This window comes from Lygodium microphyllum, chromosome 2 (assembly GCF_053477565.2).
Source record: "Lygodium microphyllum isolate KBCC chromosome 2, Lygodium_microphyllum_v1.1.10, whole genome shotgun sequence".
Taxonomy (NCBI): Eukaryota; Viridiplantae; Streptophyta; class Polypodiopsida; order Schizaeales; family Lygodiaceae; genus Lygodium; species Lygodium microphyllum.
The window spans coordinates 644007-660112 of record NC_141136.1 but is presented as its reverse complement, the minus strand read 5'-3'; positions in this window follow the sequence as shown (position 1 = coordinate 660112).

The following is a 16106-nucleotide window of genomic DNA, read 5'->3' as shown; positions in this document are numbered from 1 at the left end:
CTTAATTGCATAAATCCAAAGCTCTATGAAATATCCAAAGTAATGCAAGTAACTCCCAGTGGAATAAAATCGAATGCCAAATGAGCAATCCAAGCTCAAAACATTAAGTATATGATATTTGAGTATCCAAGATATATGAAACATAAGCTGAGAACATAAAACCCAATAGATTCTTCAAAATCCCATAAGTGCATAAGCCACTGAAGTAACGAAGGCATGTAACCAGAGCCAAGATCAATGTAATAGAGCTCAAATCTCAACTCAAAAGTAGGCCATAGCATATCGAGAAGTATACATAACAATCAAAGAAGTGGTAAATCCACTGAGTATCCCATAAAGCATCAATGAGCATTAGGCATAAGTGTGTCAGTGATAAATACTTGTTATCCTATTATTACAGCACTGAAATGATAGTGAAATTTGAGTTATTTCAAGCTCAAATCAGTCCCAAAAGCATAACCATACCATCCGGGCACCAAAATAACATCCATGAAGTATCAAACATGCATTATGGAATTTATTGCTTGATGTTTGAACTAGAAAATTTTTGTTCTATGTGAAATAAAGAATAAAAAATTGCACAAAATCAACTTTGTGAGTGTTCAAATTTGTAGCTCTTATCGTGCTCTTCGTTTGTAGCTATAGAATGCCTAAATCTGATATCGTATGCAAAAGTTATATCCAAAATATGACAGTGATGTCAAGCTGCCATAACTATCCACGACTTCTACAGCATGCTTTGTATCTACTCAAAATGGATAAAACTTATTCAAATGTCACTAAAAGAATAATGAATAAAGTGACAATAACGGACACTCGCCACTTGCAGTGTATAGAAGTGCAAGTACTGTCAGTATAATGAATACACGGATGGTTGGGCACAGGTGCCTTTACCCCCAACATACATTTTCTTTAGATGTACGTGCCTTTGTTCATGCAATGTGTCCTATTCAAAAACATGTGTTGAGAATGTACTTAATGATTAGTCATATATGATATTTGAAGCAATTAGAAGTTGGGATCTATGCCAAGCAATCAAACATACGATGCCACATACAAAGATATGAATGTATTGAAAAGATTTGCACCTAGCTTGGTCTATGAGTGCTTGAGCATCATGCAATATACAAACATAGTTTCTTGGTTAAATTACGATATTTAACCTCACCTCTGAATCACTCAGTGAAAAGAATAATTGTTGCACTCTGATCCACCCACCCAAATCTCATAATAACTCCAAAAAAATAGTGATCCTCATGATGTTGACCAAGTAAAAAACCCATCTTACAACTGAAGACATCCTTCATGACCCTCAAACTCACCCAACCACCTTTTCTACTCTACTTGAAATTTTGAATTTGGTGATGAAAACCCCAACTCTCATGTGTGCAAAGAATTGTGCATGTATAATGAAAGGTGCTCTCTCAAGTACATGTGCATCTAAGTTTTACTGCATATAGATGCAACAGGCATCATGCCATGATAGTGCTCAACGATGGTGCAAAAAGTGCATTAATCCAGCCCATGGCATAGAAGTAATTGAAAAAATTAGGAGATGACCCTCGAGTGCAATGCATCCAACGAGTGCAATGTGAAGTTCTTGTGAATCCATAATCCTTGTGATTTACAAAGATATTGGCAAGAAAGTATACCTCATTCAGGATGTTTAGTAGTTACAATCAAATTCTAGCTCCAACTTGTTTGAAAATCATAATCTCGACCAAGACAATCAAGTTCTCAAGCACTATAATTTCAAAATAAAGACAAAAAAAAATTCCTACTCTAAAAAAACATAGAAAATTTAGCTAGAAAACAATAAGACAACTAGTCATGCAAACAATCAAGCACAAAAAATCCTACCAAGAAGACACAATTCTAGGGGTTTTCAGTTTATGCAAAAATGCTTAATACTATCATATGATTCATCAAAATCTGTTTTGAACATGACATAGTTCTACTTACTGGCTTGGGCATGCTTGAAATCTTCCCATAAGGCATGATCAGGTCTAATATAAACCTCCCCTTAATGAAATCACTCTATTCTCTCTTGATCTACTCATCTAGATGGTTAGAGATGCTTCTAGCAAGGACTTTGTGGGCAAAGACCTTGTATGCTTATATAAGGCATGTTACAGGTCTTCAATTAGCAAGGTTTGACTTAATGTCTCTTTTGGGGATAAGCTTGATGACCCCTACATTTATAGGAGAAAGGAGTACCCCAACTCTCATTGATTCTCTAAACTTCCAATGGGGAAGGATGTGAACATCTTTAAATTCCTAATAGAACTCATTCCATAATTCATCTGGCCCCATTGTTTTGCCTCTCTTTAACCCATCAACGGTGTCATTTAATTTATAATAAGAGATATCTTGATCCAAAATTTGTGCCAAGGAGGAGGGAACAACCCTAACTTTTTTTGCCCTTGCTACAATCCTTTCATTGGAATATGCTAGTGGGCAACTGAAGACATTATGGTAGGATTGGTGGGGTGGCTAGAATTCTTGCATGGTCCTTTAGTAGAAGGAGTATTCCACATTCTTTCTTCTTTTGGATAAGCCCAAACATCTCGTTAGTAGGCTTGTCTACTTTCCTCGCCCACCACATCTTAGTATAAAGAAGAAGTTGTTTGGCTTCCCCCAATTAAGTTCTTATTTAATTCTAAGTAGGTCATCAATGGCCTCCTCATGTCCTTTATTCACATATTGTTTTAGTCTAATTGTTTGGGTGTATCTCTGAGCTCTAAGTTCTCTCTCGAGCTTAATTGATTGCTTTTAACTATTCTTAGGAAAATTTGAATGATTTTGATTGCTTATGTCTAAGCTCCAAGGAGAGATGGATCCAAAGGTGGAATTCTAGATTTCATAGACATTGGTCTTGACCAACTCAAGCTTGAATAGCACTGGGTCACTATGGAACCACTTGGCTTTTATGATTCTGCCATTGTTTGAGAGGGTCAACTAGATTGAAATAAATAGTAACATATCTTTAAGTACTTAGAATGAGGCCTTAATGAAGGAGCTTAGTATACATGTAGATACGTAGGCCTATATAAACAAGATTTTCCAAGAGAGCCTTCCTTTTGCTTACTGCACTAGGTGAAGAACTTCTCATAATCTACCTTATCCATGCTATAACCAAGCAAGAACCAAGCATGCAATCCATCCAAGACTTTTTCTATTTCCTAATAATAATTTAGCCCTTAGTAAGATACTTGTCTTTTAAATATTTGACCATATTAAAATCCCTAATAAAAATTATTGGACATTGAGAGTCTTGAGGGATTCCCAATTTAAATGTCTAGTAGGTACGAGCAATACACATAGATTTGTTGAAATATTTGCAATCACACCTACTTTAGTCCCTTTGTGAGGAGCAGTGAGGGCTCAGGACCAGAATCCCATATGAACAGTAGGAGAAAGTACCACAACTCAATTCCTATAAAGCATTGTACTTGCGCTCTTTTTCTAATGCAATGATAGTACTCGTTTCTTTCCAATAAAGTGTCATGTCACTGTCAATACACAAGATTGTGTTTATGCATCCAAGTCTCAATCTTGGAACCTAATTCACTTGTGTAACAATTTGTCCTTGTCATGTTCAATGTCTTCATGAGCTTCTTTTTCCTCTTTCAACCTCCATAGCTTCCGCATTTGCCATGCTCTAGATCTTGTGTATTTTAACATGGTATCAGAGCGCAGTTGAGCATGGCTTAGCTCATTTTATTAGATCTTCACCTCTGGCCCATCTCTATTCATCTCATTCTCAGTCTATGAACTCACTTTCCATCTCCACCTTCAAGCTTGCCTTCATGGCTGCCATAGCCAAGCAGCACCCTGTCAGATTGAAGCTTTTGTATCTCACTCCACAGGCCAAATCTTATCAAGCTTCTTTCTGGAGAAGTGTTCTCCCACTACTAATGCTTCTTTGCATCATCTCAAAACTTGACATTGCCTCATCCACTACTCGGCATTGTCAATTTTCTCAGGTTTTGTTCTGTGGCCTCCATAGCCAGACAGGACCTGCTGCGCTTGGAGCTTTCATATCTCATCATAGAGCTCATATCTTTGGAAGCTTCCATCTAGAGATTGTGCCTTTGCTCAGGGAGAAGAGTCCTATCACCTGAGACCTTGATATTGGCCACTCCAGAGCCCAGCATTGACAAAATTCGTAGTCGCTGTCTAGAATGCACTTGTTGTCGTTCGTGCTACTGCTGCCCGTCGCTACAGGTTGCGATGTTGATGACCACCATAGGGCATTGATAGCCCATCATTCAAGCTTCATTTTGATAAAAAAAGTTTTAAAAACAATCCACTATAGCTCCCACAATAAGAAAAAAATCAGGGTTGGGTCAAAACCCTAATCCAAGAAGCCATAGCCAAACTTCACTGAAGTTAAAAAATCTCATCATTTTCTCTCTTCTGCCACTGGAACAACCCATTGCCACTCTGATTTACTGTCCCAACATCAAATCAAGAAGGGGAAGATTTGAATTTTAAAGAATTTGAATGATTTTGCAAATTTGGAAGACTCAAGAAATAAAGATAGTGTCCATTGACACTCATTTAGTGCTCTTAGCACTTGTGTCTTTTGACACATCTCAACCAACTCTTTTATTGCTCAAATTTGATAAGTCTAAACTTGATTTGCTGCTGTTCCTACAAGTCTAACATGGGCAAAGACTCTCCAACTGCTCGCTTCAAAGGAATCGGGTTTCACACTTGGTAGACCCATATCAAGCTCTTCCTGATGAAGAAGGGCCTCTGGGCCATTACCACTGGAAAAGAAAAGAAGCCTCATGATGCGGATCTTGTGGTCACTTGGAAAAAGAATGATGATAAGGCTCAGGCCATTATCAAACTGGAGCTAGATGACAGCTATATCCACCATGTGGATAACTATGAGACCTCACAGGATACATGGAAGAGACTTGACACTTTGTTCGGTGCACAGTCTAAATCATCAAAGTATGGTCTCCTGATTGAGTTTTTTAGGCTTGAAATGAAGTCCAACACATCACTTGCCACACGTCTAAATTACATGGAAGGACTTCTAACCCACCTTGCAGGAATCAACATTAAAATGGAAGAATATGTTTGCATCGGTGTTCTACTTAAGAGTTTGCCTCCTGAATATAATAATGTATCAAAAAATTTAATCAACATGCCAAATCCTGAACTTGTTGATATCTAGGCATCATTGTTAGAGGAGGAAAATAAGCTAAAAACTAAGGAAGAACCAAGCACCTCTAGAGATGAACATGCATTATGTATTGGCAACAGGTACAAAGGCAAGAGGGATCAGCTCTTCCTTGACTTCTGCAAAAGGACCGGACATATTGAGAAGTTCTACCATGCCAGAAAAAGGTCCCAAAAGGCCTATCTAGTTGCAGTCAAAGAAGAAGAAGAAAACGGAACAAAGGAAGAAGAAGAAGAAGAAGACCACCAGGAGAAGAACAAACCCCTCATCAGTCCTTCTATTTAGATAGAAATTTTTAGCTTTGCAATTCCTAGCCCTAATGCCTTACACATAAACTTGTTTCACTTTTTGATTGGGGCTGCCGAAGTCGGTGGTACGGTGACTGTGATCGATGTGCAGCTTGCAGTGTCTACGTGTGATATCTCTTTTCATTTCCATGTTCTATGATTGCCTTTCTACTTTATATATCCTTGTCGTTTTTTTTTTGCCCAAGTTACATAGCCGTGACAGAAGTTAGTCTTCATCATCGGAGTGAGGTGGAGAAGGGGGCTTGATAGATTTGTTAAGAAATTGGTGGCTTTGGAGATACCCCTTGAGGTTTAGGCGGACCTGAAGGGTGGTGGTGGAGAGGAATGGATGATTGCAGTAGATGAAGCGGCTATCATTCATGTCCTCTAGAAGGGCTGAGAAAAATGAAGGTAATAGAGCAGCCCGCATCATTAGTTGAGCCATTGCGCAACTATCTATAGTGTTAGGATCAAAATGGATTAATGGAAGGCTACGGTCCTATGGGTGGGGTCTTGCCTAAGGAGTATCCTAAGCAGTCTAAGGTAATTACAAGTAGTAATAAAGGTGGGATCAGGGCATGAAGAGAATTCGTTAGTGAATTGGATTAGGGTATCATACAAGTTCTCTGATGTGAAGATGAGGGCATCTTCATATGTAGTACAATGAGGATTATAGATTATGGAGAAGTTGTAGCGGCCATGGACATTGGAGTCAAAATCCACTCCCACCCTTTGAGGGTAGGGCATAAAGGTTGGGTCATTCCGCTCGAAGGGTTGAGTATTGCAAAAGGTCATCCAAGTGTCCAGGTTGGCGTCATGGACCCTTCTTCTCCATTTAGGTTGACATTCGTAGCCAAGCAAATACCTTGGCACTTCAAAACCTTATTCTTCCAAAACTCAGCATCTTCAGTGGCCCATAAGGTGGGATTCTGCTCTCTCTTCTCTAGCCATTTCTGTTCGAGCTTTCTTTCGATGTTAATCACCTCCTTCACCACCCTGATGGGCAAGACCCTACGTAAGGTGGTGGGGAATTGGAAGTTAATGTTTCTTGCCTCTCCCAGATCACCACGTTGGCATGGAAGCTTGCTGGGGCATCATCGTCACATGGTGGGATAGGTGCCTGGGGTGCCCTTACTCCCTTGGTGTTCCATTTTCTCCTTGTCTCCTCCACTATTTTTTTTCTTCTTTCCCTTAGTGCCACCTTTCTTTCTGCGTGGAGGTGTCTTCGTGTTGCTGCTCTTCAGGCCATCGCACATGGAAGGAGACGGTGGGACAAGCTCTTCTTTGTGTGGTCCCATTTCAAAGTTCACATCCACCTGCCTTTCCTGGCTTGGCTCTTGCTGCTCTCCTTCAATGAACCCGAGTGTGTTCACTTCCTGCGAGGTTAAGCCTGCCAATAGGAGATAATGGCATTGCTCTTCCGCTAGGTTATGGTGGCATCTGCAGTCTTTCTTTCAATGCTCTATGAGCCATTCCCAGTTTCTTTTCATTGCCTCTATGGACTCTCCCTCTTCTACCTGGGTGATGTCCAATAGGGTATCCAGGAAGGCGTGTTGGTGGGTTTGGAAGCTCAGTTGGGCAGCCTCCGCTTTGCTTTCAGCAAGTATCTTTTCTTTTTCAACTTGAGCGAGATAGTTTGCCAAGGCTTTGACTCTTTTTTCATTCTGATTAGCCCATTCTTCTACTCTCATGTTCATATCTTCGAGGCTTTCCCCCTGCCTCTGAGCTAGCACTGTCAGCCTTTGTTCTTGATCTTCCATCTTTGTCCTTAGCTTTTGCTGCTCTTTTTGTGTTGAGGTAGCCTCTTGGGTTAGTTTCTCCACCTCTCTTTCGTACATGCAAACTCTTTTCTCCCTTAGTTCCTCCAGTTCTTCTGTGGCTTTAGTGATTTTCTCCATTTGAGCTTATAGATCTTCGTAGAGCCCCACAATCTCCTCATTGTGCCATCGTAGCCATCGTATGGCCTCGGTTTCTTCATTCAAGCGGTCGTGCCATTTTGCTTCTGTCTCTTTCTTAGCTTGTAGCTGCTCTTTTAGCTCATTGACTTTCCTTTGGTCCATGGCTATTTGGCGTGTTCTCTCCAACTGGGATGCAACCATGGCCTCTTTTTTGGCTTCTAGCTCTGCCACTATGATCTTCTCCCCAACTTTCTCTAATTGAGAGAGGAGCTCCTTGATGTACTCGTCGTAGTCTTCAGGTGGCCTCTCTATTGCGGGGACAGAGGTCACGGAGCCTGCCACCTTTTGCCTCTTTGGGTCTTGCCTCGACTCGGCGTCTATAGCAGTCGGCCTTTTGGTTCCTACTAGGGGGGTTCCTTCTTCCACTCCTTGCCCCATTTCTTTATTCACAAAGTACTGGATCCAAGCCATTAAGTTGCTGGCATCCAGCTGGGTCATAGAACTGGGAGTGGAGATGGCGGTGGTGGTGGCGGGCTCCATGAGAGTTGGAATGGGGGTGATTGGGGCCTTGCCCTTGCCTTCTTGCACTGTAGGTGGCACGAACTCCAGCACATGGGCACTTGAGCTCGGCCCTTCATCTCTGATGGGGCTCGCGGGTTTCGGCTCGTCATGCCTAGACTGCTGCTCAATGGACCTATGCGTGGCGAGGGCCACGTCTTTCTCCTCCTTTTTCCTCAACTCCTCCTCTTCCTCTTCCTGCTTTCTCCTTCTTTCCTCCTCAGCCTTTTTGGACTCCCTGCAGGCCTTTTGCAAGTTTTCATTTTCTTGTTTCCTCCTCTCCTCTTCTTGCTGTTCTTGTGCAATAATCTTCTTCGTCTTCTTAGCCTTTCCTCGGCTAGTTTTCTCTTCTTGTTCCTTGCTTTCTTCTTCCTCACTCAGCGTCCTTTCGTTGAATTGTACCTCCCATTCCTAGTGAGGTGGCAACCTTTCATCCACTCCTTCTCCTCCTTCTTCCTGGCCTTGTCCCAAGGCTTCCTTGATGATTGCGGTGAGGACCCCACCGAATCCAATGGTTGCAACCTTTGAAGAGGAAGCTTTCCTTTTAACTTTGGTGGCAGGGGATTCTCCTTCGACAGGCTGTCCTCCTATTGCCAAAGCTTTTGCTGAGGTCTCAATGTTCTTCTTCACAAAACCATTGAGGTTCACCTCATCCAGCGACCTTGCTGCGATGCTCTCTAGCAGGGGGACATTGATGCGGCTCATGATGGTGTTGTATCTCTGACTAGAAAACAATGCATGCACCATCTTGGCTTGGAGTTGGACTTCGGGATCCGGAATGTCCGCCAAGCTAATGCTGTCATTCGTATGGACCTTTACCTTGTCCATTCCTAGTAAGGCATATACATCTATATTTGGCTTTCTCTCTACTTTGTTCACCAAGCCCAATGCCTTTTCCACCAGCTCCGCAACCTGCACCCGACGAATTTTCTCTCCCTCATGCATAGTTACAATGTTGTGGTTACTGTGGAAAATCCTCAAAAACTCTGCACAGTGGAAGTAATCTATCCCCTGGCCTACCGCTTCGATGTATTTTTGCAGATTGCATTGCTTGATGATTTGCCTCACAGCCCTCATTCTTCAATGATCATGTCTTCTAGGTTGAAGATATGCCGAAACTTATACTAGTTGAAGGCTTGTGTCTCCATTGAAAGCCGTACTTTGCTTATTCTTCTTTTGAAAAAGGCGATTTTCTAGCCTTTTCTTGGCTTGCCATGATGGGTGCCTATCATGAAGCCATATTCACCATTAGTGTTTTTCAGAATAATTACAAGCAATAGGAAATGACTATATACTTGCTAAACTGAAATGCTTGAGTGTAGAAGTAGAATTTTTCCTCCAAGTAGTCTATTGATTTCAAATTTTGTTGACATTTTCCTCAATCACAAGTTGTTTTATCCTACCCTTGCAATGTGTGCTTTTTCTTTATTGCTTTTCCTTATGTGTTTGGTTTGATTCCCCTTACCCCCTCCCCCTTCTAACATGAGAAGAATCCTCCCTAGGATTAAAGGGTTAGAGGATGAAGGGCGTTCAGCATATAATTTTAGTGTTATACTTTCGCATGAGCCATGCGTAGAAATTTGGATTATATTCTAATTTAGCAAAGCTATCCATATTGAAAAGGCGGATGTTTACATGCATAATGTAAGTGAGGACGTCAAGCAAGAAGTCACGGGAGTCCACTCGGCTAGCAACATGCAACTCCTCCTCAGCGAGGATGCAATCTAAAAAAGTATGTCCCTTAACGTGTTCTTTGAGGGGTTGATTATGGAGGGTGGTCAACACCCTATATGAAGTTGGAGCTACATAGGTTGGGTTGTATTCCAAAGCCTTGATTACGCATTGTACTCAGCGTTGATCATTATTTGGCATCCCTCTAGCTCCCATTGCAATCGTAGAGCATACCATTTCCACAAGAAGGAGGAGTTGTTGTCAAAAAGTTGTTTCAACTTCTTCATTTCTTGGTTTGTAGCCATGATCATGTTTTTGCTATATGACGTAATGAGACACTATTTGATTTATTGTTGCTTGGATATCTTAGTTGCAATTAACTCCTCAGCTACTTCGGAAGCCTTAAGGAATGTAAATTCTGACTCCTCCCAAGAGCAAGGGAGTGTTCATACTTCCATTGCTATAAGTTCTTACAAGAGACCTAGGTCTAGTCGATCGTAGCTTTAAGCCAATGTCATGAAAGTTGTGTCCAAGTGTCTTAGGCAAGCAACCAAGTTGTTCCCAATATTTTCAGCTAAGTTTGCGGCCAAGGTTAGAATTGATCACCACTCATAAGAGGGTCTAATCCATAGGTGGTTGAGGCTTGTTAGAACTAAGAGGTCAGTAGTTACTGGTTGCATCTTGGTTTGATCCTTAGGTTGTAGCTGGGCCTCATGTTTGATGGGTTTGGTTGTAGGTATGGTTGTTGTGCTACTAGATGCGTCTAATATTTAAGGGGTATCATCAACGCTAGATTTGGGCATTTTGTTAGTAACAGACTGCGATTTCAGGCGATAGATTGGTTTAGGCACTGTTGAGCTAGGTTTTGGCGGTTCTATGGATTTGGCGGCCCGATTCTTTTGTTGCATGAGTATCTCTAACTCACTGTTTTGTGTGGCCAAGCTTGAGGGTGGAATTTGAGTAGGATTTTGGGTTGTTTTGGCTTTAGGTAGCCAAATCCAAGGGTTACCCTTGTAGTAGCCTTGCACTTGCAATAAGGTCATGGGGACCCATCGTGACTTGACTCTGCGTCTTTTTTTATAGGTTCTTCTTGGCTTCCTAGGTTTCGAGTGTGGGCCCTTAGCCGTGCAAGGCCGTGGGTTTCTATTCCTAGGTGGCGGTCCTTGCTGCTTAGGTACCCATTTGAGCTGGGGTTCATGGGCCTCAACATTGGGTGCATCAGTTTGTTGGCATTGAGGCTTGGCGGAATAGGATGAGTCACGACCCCTTTCCTTAGGTTGCTTGACAATGGGTATCTCTACAGATGGCTTTGTAAACTCGAAAAAAGCCATGCCACCCTTGCTGAAAGCTGTAACTATGCTGATGTTGCCCATAACTAGGTAGATATGCTGTGATTCGTCATCGACATGGCAATGAGCTTGTTTCTTAAAGGTTCCTCCTGACAGTGATTTTGTACTTGTAGCTTTAACATGGGCAACACATAAAAGATCACAGGCATGCTTTCAGAATTGATTGAAACTGCGACTTTGCACTTTCCCAAAAGTGCATAGGATCGACCTCCATAAGGGTTGAGATTAGCATTAGTAGGTTCGATTTACCAATTTGGGTCAAATGATCATGGGTTAAGACATTAAAACCAGCTCCCTCATCGATCAATGCATTGATGGTGCATGTGTGCCTGGCAGTGACTATCACGCTTAGGTAAGCTGGTTCTACGACTTCCTCATCCTCATCATCCATCTCAGTGATAGTGGCTACTTGCACTTGGAGGGGGTACTAGCATTGGAGGCTCATGCAATGGGTGCGTGAGCGGGAAGTAACTTTTTCTTCTGCTACCATTGAAGAAGCCTATGCCCTCACCTTCTAGGGTTTCGAGCTCTATGTTGCCAGTTCGGCTGATGGTTCAAAGCCTAAAAGGTCCTAGCCCCAAAACTTCAACTTTTGCTTGTGTCCTTTGACTAAGTACAACAGTACTAAGTCACCCTATTCAAAGTTGTGCTACCTGACATGATTGTAAAACCAGTGTTTGCATCTTGGCTTCTTACATATTAATGCATGGGTGGCTAGAAGCCCGGTTTTTTTGATAAGCATTCGAGCTCAATTAAGCGCTCCGTCCATGCCTCCTTCCCATCCCATCTCTCTTGGAGGGCTATCCTGAGGCTAGGTACGAAGAATTCCAAGGGTAGAATTGCCTTAGTACTATAGGTCAATCTAAAGGAGGTCTGTCCTCTACAACCATCTTGTAAGCCGTGGGGTAGGCCCACAAGACCTCCATCAATTTGTTATCCCAATCACTGCGTGAAGCAGAGATGACTTTAGTCAGGATGTTTACTAATATTTTATTTGTGGATTCAGCTTGACCGTTTGCTTGAGGGTAATAAGACAAAGATTTTTGATGGATGATTAGGAAGGAGGACAGGAGGTGAGCTATCACTTCGTTGATGAAGTGCGTGCCTTGGTCACTAACTAGTTCAATGGGATAGCTAGAACCGTGAGATCACTTGCTCCCATAGGAACTTGGCAGTGGTCCTAGCATCATTTTTTCTTGTAGCTCATGCTTTTGCCCATTTTATTAGATAGTCGGTGGCCATGATGATGTTTTTGACTTAGGAATACTGTGCTGTAGGACTATTGGGTCTGATAAAGTGAATCTCCCATTTCTCGAAGGGTTGTTGTGTGATTATTGGGGTTAGCTCCATGTGATCTTTACAGATGGGGACTTTAGTTCGTTGGCACTCATCACAATGCTTCACAAATCTTGCTACATCTCGGAAGAGAGTAGGCCACCACAGTTGGGACTGCAGCACTTTGCAAGCTATCGCGTCTCCGTTAAAATATCCTCCTACAATTCCACCGTGTGCTTCTGTCAGTACATCATGCATCTCATGCTTACACACACATCTGCATAGTAACCCGTCCTGTCGTCCCAACTTGTAGAGTTGGCATGCTATCAACTGATAGGGTTGGATCTTTAGAATGAGCCGCCTAAGTTGGGCCTTTTCTATTGGTCATTCCAGCAGTCTGTGCTCAAGCACTTGAACTATGTTATCTACCCACTTGAACTATGTTATCTATCCACTTGAACTATGTTATTTACCCACTTGAACTATGCATCCGTGCTTCACCCAAAATTGGCACTTCAAGGGGTTCAACGAGAGACGGTACAGTCAACATCGCTCAAAGACCGCTCGGAGTCCGTCTAAGTGTTCTCTCCAAGTAGAGTGAACACACAAGTTTTCCACAAAGACCTCTAACTCCTTCCTTAGCATGTCCTTGAATATTGTACACATCAGTCGTTGGAAGATGGCTGACTAGTCAATCCAAAGGGCATGACTATGTAGGCAAATACTCCCCATTTGGTGGTGAATGTGGTCTTATGCCTATCGTTAGGATGCACTTGCACCTCATTCTATCCAGAGAAACCGTCCAAAAAACTATAGGCCTCTTTGCCAGCCACTCTCTCGACGCATGTGCTCGGTGTATGGGAGTGGATAATTATCTCTCTTAGTAGCTGCATTTACATTCTTGTAATTGAAACACACTCTAATCTTTCCATTCTTCTTTAACATGATGACTATGGGAGAAACCCATTCCGTATGTTTGGTTTTGTAGATGAATCATTCTCTCATTAGCTTATCAATTTCTTCCTTGATGGCGTGGGCGTGCTTTGGATTCATGGGATACGGTCGCTGCCTGACCAGTGTTGCAACAGGTGTCATGGGTATGTTGTGAGTCACTACACTTGGGTCTACCCCTTTGAGCTCTTGTAGGGACCAAGCAAAGACATCTATATACTCTTGCAAGAGAGTAATGAGACTTGCTTCATCTTGCTTAGCCAAGTCATCGGCTATAAAGACAAGTCATGGGATCTCCCCTTCCTTGGCCAAATTGACCTCTTTGACCTTGGCGGGTCCTTTGATTGGTTTGCTTGCTTGCCCCTGTCGTTTGGATTGCAACAGCATTACCACCCTATCTCCCTTTTTAAACTTCGTGAACCACTTTGGCAAGTCTTGCGATTTTCATTGCTCTTATGTTTGCATTACTTTAGGTAACTTCCGTCGTTCCTCCCTTAACCATCAGCGTCTTAGGTGGATGGGTAGGTCTCCTTTGGTGCGTCTAGTCTTAGGGGGTTGAGGTATTTCAGGGTCACTATCTGAGTTGACTTCTGATTCAGAATCCAACTCTTTGTCTTCGCTAGAAGAGGGGCTCTCTTTTGGTGGTCGTAGCTCAGAAGGTGAGTCCGTTCACAGCAATGGTGCATCACTCAATTGGGTTAGGCTTGCCTACTCGTAGTCAATTGTGCTTGTGTGCTTGATCGCAGTCCTTGTTCCTAACTCCTTTCTCTATTCTAAGGGCACTCTGCGTGCGTGGTCTGGGGTCTACTCGTATTTGTTCGATTATACGTCCCCCAGTGTCATATTTCTAGGGTATCGATTTCCCTTTTACTCTCATCACTGAAGGAACAACAGTCCTCATATTCATTGTTAGAGTTGCCTTTGTCTGGTGGCTCATCATTCTCCAGGTTTTGAAATATCTCTTCTTGCTGGTTGAGGATTAAGGCCCAATTGTGCCTCAAGTTTAAATTGTGCACTTTGGACCATCGCCATTTAGGCTTGTCCAAGAGATCTTGAAGTGGCTTGAGATTCGTGACTGGATTGCCATCCAATTTGTCTATCAGATATCCTAAGATTTCTACGAGCTCTTGTCTATTGTTTGGGGCTCGAAACATGACAGGGTTTGGTCTTCCACGTACGTTTTTGGTCATCATGCAGATTGGTACTACCACTGATGGTATGTCCTCAAGCTTGCCAGTTGCCTTGATGGCTTGTTCTTACTCCTTAGTGTCTGAGAACGGTAGGTTGATGATAGCAAGAACATGCATCCAGTCTTGCTCGTCCTTAGGGCATGGGATATACTTGGTAAGGGCCCCATAGGATCCCCTAGTTAGTTCATCGCCCTTCAAGATAGTGGAGATGGCATCCAGGTCGACAAGCATAGTCTTCCATGTGTCCATCTCCACTCTTAAGGCCTTTGTTTGATTGCCTAGGAAGATAAGACCATTGCCCCAATCCTCTACGACCCTCACATTATGCATCTAGGGTCGGGCTAGCAGGATGTCATAGTCCACTCCTTCATGACTATAAAGTCAACATAGAATTGGATTCCTGTGATCTTTAGTGGCCAATTTTTTAATACTCCTGATGGTCTCACCTTCATTATGTTAGCTAGTGTGACATTGAACCTAGCAGCCTCAACCAGTGGGTTACCCCAAGTTTGGAGTACCATATGGCTTAGCGCACTCACTCTTGCCCCCATGTCCATGATCCCCTTTTTGGTGATTAAAGGACCATAGACATCACCAGAAAGGGGATCATGGACACGGGGGCAAGAGCGAGTGTGCTAAGCCATACGATACTTCAAACTTGGGGTAACCCACTGGTTGAGGCTGCTAGGTTCAATGTCACACTAGCTAATAGAATGAAGGTGAGACCATCTGGAGTATTAAAAAATTGGCCACTAAAGATTGTAGGAATCCAAATCTCTTTTGACTTTAAAGTCATGAAGGGAGTGGACTATGACATCCTGCTAGGCTGACCCTAGATGCGTAACGTGAGGGTCGTAGAGGATTGGGGCAACGGTCTCATTCTATGCCTTATTAAAGGTATCAATATGCAAGGATTTAGGCATGGAGTGCAGCCACACTCGATATTTGAGTTTCTACATCGTGCTTATGCAAGTCTGTGGTAATTGGCTCGTTTGGTTCTTCAACCCACTGTTTCAGCTCTAGCCATAGCATTGGATGCTGCCTAAGCAGATCGCCTAAGCTTAGAATTACAGAGGTGGTCACCAGTGTATTAAGGAGGTTGCTAGGCACTTGCCTCTCTCCTAATTCTACGATTCTTGGCCAATGGCCATGACTGGTTTGCCAGCCTAGAGCATTTAGACTTTGTCTAGGTGGCCCTGCCTAGTGGTGCCATCGCCTTCCTTGATCTTGGTTGTGGGAGAGGGATTGGTGTGCTTATGCTTGATAGATCATCGATCTCATCTTCTAGTATGGACTCAGTGTTAGAAGAGAGGGAGAGAGACAGAGTGGAGCAGAAGATGAGCCTCAGCTCATTGTTGTTGTTCTTCCATTATTCTTCCGTCATTCTCACTGAAAGAGACTTACACACATAGGTATGACTAACCAAGACTAACCGTGGTTAAGTCACTAACTACACCGACTTATTGAATGTCACACATGTGTATAGCTGTATCCATCTAATGTCGATCACACACATAAAGATAGAATGACTGAAGAGTAATGGGAGCTTGATATTCTAACACTCCCCCTCAAGCTCAAACCATCTGATAAACTCCAAGTAGCTGTCTGAAGTATATGAACTTTTCTTTACCAAGAGACTTGATAAATATATATGCTACCGGGTCTTCAATCTTCACATGAATCAAGTCAATCTGCCCTGTAAGAACCATTTCTTTGATGAAATGATAGTG